The sequence below is a fragment of the Microtus pennsylvanicus genome, chromosome 3, assembly GCF_037038515.1.
Source record: "Microtus pennsylvanicus isolate mMicPen1 chromosome 3, mMicPen1.hap1, whole genome shotgun sequence".
Lineage (NCBI taxonomy): Eukaryota > Metazoa > Chordata > Mammalia > Rodentia > Cricetidae > Microtus > Microtus pennsylvanicus.
Genome location: NC_134581.1, coordinates 72,562,671 through 72,574,421, shown reverse-complemented (window position 1 = coordinate 72,574,421; position 11,751 = coordinate 72,562,671). Strand labels below are relative to the sequence as shown.

Below are 11,751 nucleotides of genomic sequence, written 5' to 3'. Positions count from 1 at the left end.
CTTTCCCACTTTAAGGCTTGTTCATACCCTTATCACATGATTTCACACTCCCTTGCAGCAAAGCCCCGGCTAGTCTGCAGTCCTTCCATTTGCCCCCCGTCTTCAAGCCAAACAGAAAGACTGGAAAATACACACCTATGGCTGAGCACCCTCTTCATGGTCTCATATTCTCCTACGCCGTTTAGAGCTACCCAGAGACTTCTCGGTGCACGGGCTCTTTACATTTCTTTCAGCGTTGGAGTTTCTATATAAAGCTTCAGTGATCAAAAGCTGACCTCCGATTTGTAGGCACAGTGCCATAACTGCCAATTGCAGCAACTTATTCACTACAGATGGAGAGGACTCTCTGAGGTTTGCTCTTAAAGAGAGGTCATGATGACAGGGTACCACTGGCTGTCACTTTTTCTTCCTTTCCAACTGGGCTTTGCATGTTTACAGCAGGCTGAGCTTGCCTCACCTCAGGCTTCGTTCGGCTGTCCAGGCTGTCTATAGTCCCTCACCTCCCTGTAGCAAAGGTATCTGAAACTTTGGGAAGACGGAAAAGCAATCCTTGTACCGCAGGTCTGCCTAAGGTTTATATGGCTGGTTCTTGGCAGTATTTCAGGAGCTTGTAAATTTCTCTCCTTACTTCTAAACTATTGTTAATATCAAACACTCCAACAATTTCAATAACGCTTGGGACCACAAGTAGAGTAGCTACAGATCTCAATCCTACTGTAACCTGCATGGGGCAAAAGAGGTGAGGGGCATAGGTGGCATGCACCACAGGGCACGGGACTGAATATGGGTGTACACTTTGCTCTTCAGAAGGGTAATTTGTAGGTGAATTTTTCTTTGGACCACCAGCTCATAAAAAATTGACACAGAAATTTATTATTAACTATAAAAGCTCAGCCTATAGCTTAAGCTTGTCCCATTAGATCTTATAATTTTAAATTAACCCATTTCTATTTGTGTCCACATTGCCATTTGACTCATGGCTTTTACCTTTCCCACATGTCTTGTTCCCTCTATAGCACAACTTTTTTCCCTCTCTGAGTCTTCTCTGTCCCCCAGAAGTCCTGCCTAACATCTTCCAGACTGTTATTGACCATTTAGCTCTTTATTAAACCAAGCATAGTGACACATCATCACACAGTGTAAAGGAAGCGTCCATAACATTTTCCCCTTTTTGTTTAAATAGAAAGGGAATTTTTTAACTCTAACACAGTAAAACTATGCACAATAGAAACATTTATCAGGTATTGTCCAAATAAAAAGGAAAAGTTTTAACTTCAACAAAGCAAAACTATATGCAATAAGAACAATTTTCAAGTAATTCTTTTCTGAATTTGGTAACGAAGAAAATTATAACTGTAACTATCTTGTCTTCAACCCCATCAGAGACCTGAGAAGAATATAATATTATCTGAATAAACAGGAAGTGCAGAGGAAACAACTTTTGAAACTATAGAAATGCAAAGGAAACAACTTCCAAAACTATAGAAATGACAGAAACAGTTGGCTGCCTGGAGACTCACCCAAGGCTCATCTGTAATATTACAGTGTCCATCACTGGCTTAGAGGCCTAAAATATCTGACAGACTTTTCAGTGAAGCAGGAATTTTTAAAGGACTCCCTACCTTGTCTTGTCAAAGTTTGGCAGTTGTCTTTTTTTTGTGTTCTGTTTGTCCAATTTGGAGAGCATTTTGTCAGCAATTGAGGCAAGGGCAATTTCTTTGCCCAGTGTCTAACATTGACACAAATGAAAGCAAACTCTATGTGGAAGTCCGTTGATGCCTGTCATCCTCTTTTAAACAAATTGGTACTGTCAGGAGCAGACATGTCTCACTGTCATGAAAAGCTTTGTTATTAAATCATTTTAAATTCCATGTTCTGTAAGTCTTTGAAGTGTTTGAAGACCACCTGTCTATCTAAAATATATCTCTATTTGACCTTCAAAAACATACTTAACTTGACTACACATTTGATTGTTGTAGGTGTCTAAATGCTAATCTGCATTTCTTTATTATCCCAAATAGTTTGTAATAATAATTTTCAAAGACTGAAAATTTACATTACATTGTTAAATGAGCTGCATGGGTACAATATCTTAAACAAGAGTAGAAACATATGTACAGTATAACAAAAATAAATTTGTGTCAGTATACAAAATATCATACCAATGTAAATATTTGATATTAGTGGTTGTTCAAAAGTAGTCTCAGAAATACACCCTTTATCTAATCATTTTTATACTATATCCCCCTTTTTCCCTTCAGAAAGAGATACCTGAACCTAATCTCCTTTGTTTAGCCTTTTCCATGGCCATGACCAATAACAACCTGTGACCAAGCCCCTAAATTCTGACAAATATCCCTAACCCATCAAATGACCAAAAAGCACCCACCCCATCTCTTGGGAAAATGAGTGCTGTGTTCTGTAGACTGCTTCTTGTTGTCTGGTGGTGGTGGCATCTTTGGGGGGCCCTGAGAAAATTAGGATAATGGTCAAGTCCTGGGAGAGCTAGCTGCAACATTTGTTGGCCAGGCTCTGTGTGATGGGAAAGCACAAGGTTTTTCTGAAGTTCTGGCTAGAATAGTCTGTGAAGTTGGACTATCTCAGCCAACAGCCTTGAAGCTGTTTTGGATGTATAACTCTGAGGAAACTGCAGCAGAGGCACTCTGAGAGACTCGATCACCTGGGCCACTTATTTTCACTGGTGTCTGGTCACCTTGCTCTGAAAACATACAAACTTTCAAAGGTAACAAACACATCTGCATTAACACAAGTATGTACTGTGAATTGTACACAAGCCAGCCAAAAATGATCTTTTGTTTTACATTTAAGCATGTAAAATATATATCACCTGTCTTGAGGTTTTTTTTTCTAGATTTATTTCTTTATGTCTATAGCCAGAATTTTCAAGGTCTCCCCAACCAAACTTGATTTCTATCTACCTTGAAGAAACCCACCGCCTTTTTTTTTCCCTATAGAAACAAAAGCAAAATAAATATTTTGCCTCTTCCCCGAGGCAATATATCTTCTGATTTCCATTTTAAAGTTAAGGCATTCTTAAAGTATGTAGGCTGGTATAATTCAGCAGTTCCTCTTATAACCCCATAATCTCTTAGCAGCTGTCATTCGATCATCAGAAATACAAATATTCAAAGTCAATAAGACACCATATTGTATCTGGACACCCTGTGTATTTTTTATCTTTATGTGACTTATCATTTTATATTATTTTATCCTCTCTTTAAAGACTTTATAAACTACTTTTTATGATTTGTCTATACCCATTTTCTTCTTTTTTAAACACACTGTAACTTGTTTGGAGGTTTGTCTTTACTGAACACCTGCAGCATCTCTGACCATGTGAGACAAATCGTAAACTGCATGTCAGCTGCGGTGTGGCTCAGCTTAGCACATGGTGCTGGCACAAGGCACTGGCGACTGGCTCCAACCCGTAGGCAGCACCAGTTGCCATGTCTCTGTATGCTGCTGAGCACCAGACCACCTGAGAGACTGCAGGATGAGGAAGCTGTATCCGGCTTCTTGCTCAGAACATTTCTTAGCTTTCTCAGATCCTATGTTTAGATATTTGACCTCCACCTTGGGTGCCATATGTAGACAAATTTTTCTAAGTTGCCAGCTCACAAAAAATAATACAGAGACTTATTGTGAATTATAAAAGCTCACCCTATAGCTTAGGCTTGTCCCACTGGCTCTTATAATTTAAACTAATGCATTTCTATTCATCTACATGTTGCCATGTGACTCATGGATTTTTACCTCTCCTCCTCCATGTCTTACTACCTCTATATCTGTCTGGTGACCCCAATTTTTTTCCTCTCTTAGCCTTCTCTGTCCCCAGAAGTTCCACATAACCTCTTTTTTCCTAGCTATTGGCCATTCTGCTCTTTATTAGACCAATCACAGTGACACATCTTCAAACAGTGTAAAGGAATATTCTACATCAGTAATCCATATCTATATCTCCTTGTATAAAGATATATATTTAGATTTAGATATATACATAATACATATATTTAACTTATATGTACAGATATACATGCATATAGTATTTGTTTATTCACATCTATGCCAGTTCTTCCAAGCATACATATTTCCACTGGAAATATGTAGAGGTTCAGAAGATACTTTGGGAAAATGAAGAAAAGCCATCATTCCTGCCAGTCCTCCCCACCATGGGGACAAGCTGCTCACCATGTACTGACCCACTGTCACATGCTGTATAAAATATGAGAACTACAGCCACACACCACATTCCAGGCAACAACGGCCAGCTCCTAGTGATGGTCTTGTAAGATAATGTCGTCTGGCAATGCCATATCTGTCTTAGTTTGTATAAGCACATGTTCACACAGGGACAGAATCACCCAGCTTCCTACTTCTCAGAACCACACTCCATGTTTAAGTGGAGTATGACTCTAAGATGGTGCGCCCAGGGCTCTTTTTGCCAGCCTCACTAGAGTACAGTTGACAAAGACATTTTACATTTACAGCACACTTGACATTGTGCAAGGTGATATTATGACACATATATACATGATTAACTGAGCATTAAGAGAAAATTAAAATATGCTCATAGTTCATTTCATCAATGTGATAAGTGCATTTAAGATTTATTTTCATGGGTTCAGGCTTCACAGTATTCATAGTACAGTACTCAGCTAGCATGCACAGAGCCCTGGCTTCAATCCCTAATACTGGAAAAAAAATTACAGATCTATTGTGCTTGCTAGTAATGCTCAAGTATACAATATATCATTATTAACTATAGTCCCCTGTTATACAGTAGGTCTCTAGAATTCATTCGCCCTGTCTTGTTGAAATCCTGTGTCTTCTGACCACCGTCAACACTTGGCAATCACCATCTTCTTCTTTGTGTCCATGAATCTGATGTTTTTAGAGTCCACATATACTTAAGAGCAGGTAGTCTATCTTTCTGGGCTTGGCCCACTCCACTCAGCACATTGCCAGCCAGGTTCATTCAAGTTATTACAAATGATACGATGTGCTTCCTTTTGGAGGGTAAACATGCACCACCACGTGTATGTGTCAATTTGTTAGTTCATTGGCGAGCTCTTAAGTGAATTCCACATCGTTACTCTGTTGAACATGTCTTCTGGTGTACTGTCTGTCTCTGAATATCTAGCAAGCAACAGAATTGCTGGGCCTTTAGCTAGTTGCTTTTCATTTTTTGTGGAACTGTCATACTGCTTTCTTACCGGTGATTGCATGAATTCTCCTTCTTCCCTGACTGCGACAGCTACCTTCTGTCTTTCTTACAGAGGCCATTGAGACAGTGTCAACAGTTAGTCATACCTCTTTACCAGATGTTTGACATTATTTCTTGTCTAATGTTTGGCAGATTTCATCAATGAATCCATAGAGTCCTGGCCTTTTATTTGTTGATTTTTTTTAAATTTGTTTTTTATGTATATGAGTGTTTTGTCTGTGTGTATGTCTATGTTCCACACATGTACAGTGACCACAGAGGCCAGAAGAGGAGATCATATCCCTGGAACCAGAGTTATAAATGGATATGAGTCACTATGTGGGTATCGGGACTCGAACCAGGGTCTCTGGAAGAGCAGTCAGTGTTATTAACCCTTGAATCATCTCTCCAGCCCCTGCTGGGAGGTTTTTGATTGCTATTTAAGCTCCTAGCCTAGTGCAGCTTTATTCAGATTTTCTCCTATTCTGTAATTCGGTTCTGGTAGTTGGTGTCTTTCCAGAACTTCGTCCATCTCTTAGACAATGCCAAACTTGCTGACATGTTATGGTTCCCACTAATCACTCCTATGGTATTTCTACTTTATCTGTTGAAGTGCCTCTTTTTCTTTTGTGATTAGATAATTAAATTATGATTCTTGAACACATGTCCTTTCTCTGCATTTCACTATTACCTGTCTCTGTGATTGGTCTGTTTGGGATGGGTGGCCAGGCTTAAGCTGCTGGACCTTCCCGGGCTTTGACCCTAAGGTCTTCAGTGGTGTTAGAATATTGGCTTTCACCAGCAAGAACAGGAAGGAGATTGACAAGAGAAGTTCATTCCTCTCTTTCAGCCTGAAGTCTCACTGCAATGCTCATAAGGATAGATTCTAATGAAAACAAACAAAAAAAAAAACAAAACAGATAAAGTCCTCACAGTCCCTGCTCCAAGATCACAAAGGCAGATGATAACTTGGTATGAAGGGGAATAGCTTCATAACAGCGATGCTGTCTACCTGCTTGGATTCACTCAGGATTTGTTTGTTTGTTTATTTATATGTGAAGTCTATAGACTGAACTTAGAGCCTTGCTGGGAAAATATTCTATCACCAAGTTACACTCCCCCACCCTCCCCATTCCCTACCCTCATCATCATTTTGGGGGGGGTGCATGTGTGGGTAATATGTGTGCACCTGTATATATGTGTTTGAATGTGTGTATACACAGGTATGGAGGCCTGAGGTTCACATTGGGCATCTTCCTTGGTTGTTCTCCACTTTATTTATTGAGGCAGAATCTCTCAGGGACCTCACGGGCTTGATTAATCTAGCTACCCATCTTGCCCCAAGGTTACCTGGCCGCTGCCTTCCCTGAGTGCTGGGATCACAGGCAGCTGCCACGCCTATGTGGTTTTGCAGGGGTTGTGGGAGTCAAATTTCAGTCTTCATGCTTACATGGCACGTGCTTTACCCATTGGACCATCTCCCCAGCCCTTGGCTATCATTTCTAAGAAGTTTCCCAGAATCCTCTACTCTCTGATTCAAACTGGGGATTTTTCCCCCAAGAATCTATCTTAATTTCCATTATATCACCACAGTTCTCATGCTCATCTCTTCTTGTATATGTATCTCTAAAGCAGGAACTGTAGGTTAGCAAGAGGTTCAGGATGATTCAGACCTTCCCCAAGCTGTGTGAACACCTTTACAACAGCATAGTGGGCTTCCACCAAAGTGAACAACCCAGGATCAAAGCCAGGGGACACTGCGGCTCTTCCTAGGACCAACCCATACACTTCAGCCCCATCAGATTACACTGGTTAGAAGCTGTATTCAAAACGAGAGACATTCAACTGTAGAGGAGTTCAGAGAATTACGAACAGTTTTTTTGTAACATGTTTTAATTAAGAGATGACACCAACTGAACTGCTATTTGGAAGTATACTATATCAGAATTAAAGTTCAAATAATTGTTTTAGAGGAAATGTATCCAGTTATTAAATATGACCATATTATAAAACCCCTATTTATATGTACTGTGTTACTCTTGCGGTTTTTTTTTCCAGTAACAATAAATTAGAAAAGTTCAGAAAGGTTTCTTCAGGTTCCTAAAAAGAAAAACGTTGTCCCAACACTCTCTGTCAGTCACAGTCTAGCATCATGTAAATAATTTTTGATATTTAAATACATCACTGGACCATATGGTCATCAAAGCACTTGCAAAGTTGGGTAATACCAGGCATATAATAAAGGCTCAATAAAAGTGTGTTGGACAAATACAAGAATAAAGAAAGAATACACTTAAGAGCTCAGCTGTTCTTTATTACTCTGTCTGAAGACTGTCAGTAAGGGTTGACCTTTGTGAAGTTGTGAAGTGTAAAAGGGTGTGCCTTATGTACTTGTGCTTCATACAGAGGTACAAAATGAATGAAATGTAATTTGTACTTTGGTGCTCTTGCCAATTATGATTTAAATAAGAATTTAGTTCCACCTGAGGTTTAAATATAAGAAGAAAACATAAGTACAGTAAGAGCAACTCGAGATAAGTTGTTGTGATCCTAAATTCTTGTGGAATTTTTAGGTACATATGTCAGCAATGTTAGTCTTCTCCAAGACCACCTCAGAAACTAACTGCTTAGATCTTGGTTGAGCTTTCATCTCTGGAGACCCAAGTGTAAAGTGTTCCTACAATGTCGGGGCCTCGTTATAATCCAAATACTAATACAGACTTTTGTTTGTTAATGTTCTCTTAATGGAATAAAGTCTTGGCTGCTGGTGCTAGACTTTCAGAAATGATTGGGTCATAAGGGTTCTGATCTTATCAGGTGGTTGAACTATGAATGAATTCATATTTTGGTGCCATTATTGAGACAAAGAGCCTATTTGGAGGTAGTAGGTCACATGAGACTTGTCTGGAAGGGTGTATCTTGCCACTAGAGTTTGGAGAACTCACTCCTGCTTATCCTCATTCACAATCTCTCCCCTTCCTCCCTTCATCCTCCCTCCACCACACAGCTGTGTTGAGGTGATCCATCATAAGGTGCTCCCACCATGATGCTCTTTCTTCCTCACCATATTGGAAAAGCAACAGGGCCAGGCAAACATGGGCAGAAGCCATGAGCCAAAATAAGCCTGTTGATTTTCTTCTTCAGGTTATAAGTCATAAAACTGAAAAAAGTTGATGGACACAGTCATATAAATCTTTTTAAAAGGGGTGCAGTACAGTGGACTTCACTTGTAGGGATCTCACATTATGAGGGGAGACCTTTTGTTTGAAACGTCACAGATAATATTTTAAAACACATCCGTCTAATCTATAGATCCAAATTTTGGTAATGATCACATTGAATTATCCTGAGAAGAAGGAGGAGGAGGAGGAGGAGGAGGAGGAGGAGGAGGAGGAGGAAGAAGAAGAAGAAGAAGAAGAAGAAGAAGAAGAAGAAGAAGAAGAAGAAGAAGAAGAAGAAGAAGAAGAAGACTCACTACAAAAATAAGAGCAATTACAGGGACTTACTGTTGGAGGGGAGGAGCATAGCTCAGTTTAGCAAGAAGCATTGTACAGATGAGGATGCTTCTGTGTCCAGAAAAATGATGTTGTATAAAGGAATGACTTTACTGTAAGAGAGTGGAGATATATAGGTTGTAAAAAGCAAAGTAGGCTGGCAAGATGGCTAGTGGATAAAGGCACTTTCTACCAAGACTAAAGACCTGACTTTTGGTTCCTGGAGGAACCTACAGGATAAAAGACAGAACCTTCTTTGATTTGTCCTCTGATCTACATATGCTGCTGTGACATGCACACACATGTGTGTTACACACACACATACACACACACATAAAACTGATGGCAAAATGGAACACTATGTCAAGACCCAGAGAAGGAGAAGGGTCCCTTGGGAAGAGTGGAATGGCTATCTGAAGAGGTGGAGAGAACTCCAAAAGTCTGGAAAATGCTCTCTAGAGCTAAAGATTCCAAGAAGCAAGATAGTGTGCCTAAGACAAAGGCATGAGAATGAGGAAGTTCTGAGTTCCTCTCCTGACCCTGACCCTTGCTCAGTTTTCTTGCTTGTAAAATAGAAGTCATAGCGTGAGTCTGCAGGTTTGTCACATTCATAAATGTTTTCGTACAAGCCAAGGTCAAAGTACATAGTACAGGTTCAATAAATGGTAGTTTGACCTAGTTCAGGGCCTGTGTTATAGAAGGGGCCCTTTCCAGTGAGGAACTTCTATCCTCCACAGCCCAACTCTCTGTCTGAGTTTCTGGATTTTGACCTCCCCTTCATCTCTGGATGTTTGCCACCTACACACTGTGTCCAAGTGACTCCAGTTATGAAACCTCCAGGTATAATCTATTACCCTGTCTCCCACCTACGCTGGCTCTTCATGTCCCGTCCTCCCGATACCTGATGTCACCTGTGTGGGCTTCAGAGAAGCTGCAGAAGTCATTCTCAAAGTACACGTCTCTCTCAGGCTGTCAGATCTTCACATTTTTTGGAGTTTTTCATTTTTAAATTTCATTTATTTATTTATTTCTATGTCTATGCACCACTTGTGTGCCTGCTGTCCTTGGAAGCCAAGAGAGGACATTGGATCCCCTGGAACTAGAGTTACTGGTGGTTGGGAGCTGCCGCCATCTTGGTGCTAAGAGTTAAACCCAAATCTTCTGGAGGAGCAGCCAGTGCTGTTAGTGAAATTACCTGTGCGAGTGAGAAGGAGACATGGAACACCAACAAACCCGCTTAGGAGTTTATTAGAGGGGAGTGTGTACAGGCCTGGTGATCAATGTGCAGAGAGAGAGAGAGCAAAAGATGACGCATCCTGCTTTTAAAAGCTGCCTAGCACATGCGCTCAGGGGATTGGGCTTGACTACATCACGGGCAACTCATACATGTGTGCAAGGGTTTAGCTAAGTCATACATGGATGTAACTACACATGCGTGCACATGGGTCACGCAGGGCCCTTTGTGCCCGAGGGCCTGTTCTCACGTGCCTGCCATTAGAACTGGGAAGTGCAGCCTTATCTATGGCTGAATAAATACAGTTAGCCACTGAGCCATCTCTCCAGCTCTCTGATTGCCGCCTTAATCAGTATTTGACAAGCAATCTGCTGGAAGGATAGAAAAAACAAGCATTTTGAACTTTGGACAATTTCTGGATGTACAACATTGTTAATAGACTAAGAATAAACAATTGGAGACACTGTTCAAGGAAATTGGCATTTCGATCCTTGTGGGTTTTGTTGACTTTTTTTTTTTTTTTTTTTTTTTTTGGTTTTGGTTTTTCGAGACAGGGTTTTTCTGTAGCTTTTGGAGCCTGTCCTGGAACTATCTGTTGTAGACCAGGCTGGCCTCAAACTCACAGAGATATGCCTGCCTCTGCCTTCCGAGTGCTGGGTTTAAAGGCGTGCGCCACCACTGCCTGGCAATCCTTGTGGTTTTTAATCTTTAACTGTGCATTTATTCTGAGTGCCATTGTGTGTGTGTGGCGGTGAGAAGACAACTTATGGGAGTCAGTTCTCTCCTTCTACCTTGTGGGTCCCAGGGATCAAACTCAGCTTGTCAGGCTGGACAGCAAGAACCTTTCCCCACTGAGCAATTTCCCCAGCCCCGTTTTGTTCTTTGAGATGGAATCTCATGTAGCCCAGGCTGCTCACACTTGCTTTGTGGTGAAGGCTGCCCTGATCCTCCTGCCTCCAGTGCCTCAGTGCTGGGGTTAAAAGTAACCGCAATCATGCTTGGTTCAAACAGTTCATCATATAATTGAACAAGAGAATATTTTAGAGATGTGCAGATAATGTTTAAATTTTATCACAAATAGACATTTTCTATATCTTCCAAGATGATGTCATGATAATTAAAAAAACATAGTAGCAAAGCTATTCTATGGATCTGTTATGAAACCTTAGTTTACGCTCTTGTTTGCCAGACAGGAATAAAGATGACAGACGATGTCATGAGTTGAAGAGCGTACATAGTGTGGGTGTCATTCTAAGGAATCTGTGCTTCTTGAGTCCTTGTCCTCGCTATTTTCCAAATAGGCTCACAGGGTGCAGGTATAGAAAGTGACACTGTGTCCAGGTTTTTTTTTTAAGTCAAAAAAATTGAGGCGCAATTTATAGGAAGCAAAATTTGACATTTCATTATAGTTTCATGACTTTTTGACAAGAATGCAGCCACCACCACAGTTAAAGACATGGCACAATCTGTCACTCACCACGGGGTGGCAAGCCCTTGTCCCTACCCCCAGCTCCTCCAACCCCTCGCTGATTTTTCTATTTTCTATTTTAGTTTATGTTCTTTTTCTTAGCATCTGCTGACTGAGATCCCTACTGTTAATTACTTGTCTATATTTTTACCACTTATTATTTCTTCCTCTGGGTGTGGCCAGGTGTTTCCCCCTTTGGAGGAATTTGGAATTGTCTGTTGTTTTGAGGCAATTGCACTTAAGTCCTGGTAGCATTCATGTGTGTCTCTTAGACTACTGTGTGCAAAGTCTATTTTCACACCATTTACACCACAAGAAATTCAAATCTTCT

The 11,751-nt window shown here is 40.6% G+C and overlaps 2 protein-coding genes across 5 annotated transcripts in view; one reads left to right on the top strand and one right to left on the bottom strand.

The window, feature by feature from the left end:
• Nxpe4 (neurexophilin and PC-esterase domain family member 4) overlaps positions 1-11,751 on the top strand; it is a 250,000-nt gene that overhangs the window by 177,488 nt on the left and 60,761 nt on the right. The gene's annotated exons all lie outside the window — the stretch shown is intronic.
• The window catches only part of LOC142846116 (NXPE family member 2-like), a 42,353-nt gene that overhangs the window by 24,118 nt on the left and 6,484 nt on the right, over positions 1-11,751 (bottom strand). The gene's annotated exons all lie outside the window — the stretch shown is intronic.